Genomic DNA, 1,589 nt, shown 5'->3' with positions numbered 1-1,589 from the left:
GATTGGTTTAGCAGGAAGGTGAACTCCTCCAACAGCTGATTGGAGTCAGGTAGAGCATTGATTAAGAAAGAGGTCTTCCTGAAAGGATTTACACTGAGATACATTTCAATTAGGAGAGACTAGTTGCAGATATGCAACAGTTATACACAGCATGATAAAATATACATATATTAGGATAACAGCTGAATTGATTTAGGAGGATCAATTAATAGTTCGGTCTTCCTGAAAGAATTTACGCTGAGCTACATTACTGCTCATATTAATGCTCTTTTAAGCCCAGAGTAATAAACTGGACCAAACTTGTGAATGAATAATGCTGCATACGTATCCTTCTATATGAGGCGGTGTTCAGCTCAGTGTGTTTGTGTGGACTGGGGCTGTTCCGATGGTCCATGGGAGAGCATGACTGTATCAGTCGGAGGCTATGACAGATCTTTATTGTAATTGGCTTTGGAGGTAATAAGCAACGGCCATCACACAATTGGCCTCCCATTCCCATTATCTCCTGCTTGTTCCGATTCATTAAACCTCCAGTGAGATTGGTCAGAGTGGTGGAAGATAGTATGGAGCATTCATTTTGGTTAAGAAGATCCTTGTTCTTTTGATACCTTGCCTTAAATGGGAGCTAATTGACATATAAATTGTAATGGTGTGAGAAATGATGAATGATAAATAGTAGTGTGCCTTTTCATCTAATGACAATACCTTTGTTCTCCTCCTCGCCTTTTCAGAATGGTTGGGGCCACACTTTCCTGTAAAAAAAATAAATATATCATTGGAGATCAAAGCATTCACGGGTCAGCTTTGCATCGGGGCCTCAGAGTGATGTGTGTGGAGGAGGTCAATTTCACAGATCTCTCTGTAGCACCCACGAGTCTTCCCTCAGGTCTTTCTGCCTTTTTGGAGTTCTGACTTCTGTGTGAATCTGTGCAGCCAACAGACCATTTTTCTGATATTATTTCTACTTTTGCAACAATGTGTCTATGTGTGTAGTTGTGATCTTCTCTTATATCAGGTACAATGCTCACAACCAAACCAAATCCGAGCTGCTGATCAGAGCTTTGGTCAGAGCATATCTCGGATCATTTCAAACATTGATGCCCTTTGTTGTTCAAAGATGCCTCTCCTCTCCTCTCTTCTTCTCTGTTGCTCTCCTACAGTACTCAAAAGATGCGGGGGAGAGGGGGGAGTGCCTATTTTACTTTGTTGATAGAAATGAAATGAAAGCTGGATTTTATTGTCAGTGCTGCACTCCATGTCAGTAAGAAGAGGCTGAATGTATAATCATGCTGTTTGGAAAAGTGTGATCAAAGGTTTTTTTTTGGAAATAGTGAGAGTGGTTTTTGGAGCCAGTGCAGTGGTAATGGTAGCACATTTTTAAATATCTCACTTTTCTTCTTAGCTTGAATGTGCTTTTTTTGCAGGTTTTAGCCAATTTACTTTAAATTCTGAACTTGAAATCATTCAGCAGTGGTTAGCACTCCTGCCTCACAGCAAGAAGTTTCTGTGATTGAATCCAGGTCGTTCCAGGCCTTTCTGTGTGGAGTTTACGTGTTCTCCCCGTGTTTGTGTGGGTTTCCTCCGGGTGC

This window comes from Etheostoma spectabile, chromosome 21 (assembly GCF_008692095.1).
Source record: "Etheostoma spectabile isolate EspeVRDwgs_2016 chromosome 21, UIUC_Espe_1.0, whole genome shotgun sequence".
NCBI lineage: Eukaryota > Metazoa > Chordata > Actinopteri > Perciformes > Percidae > Etheostoma > Etheostoma spectabile.
Note: the sequence above shows the minus strand (reverse complement) of the source record.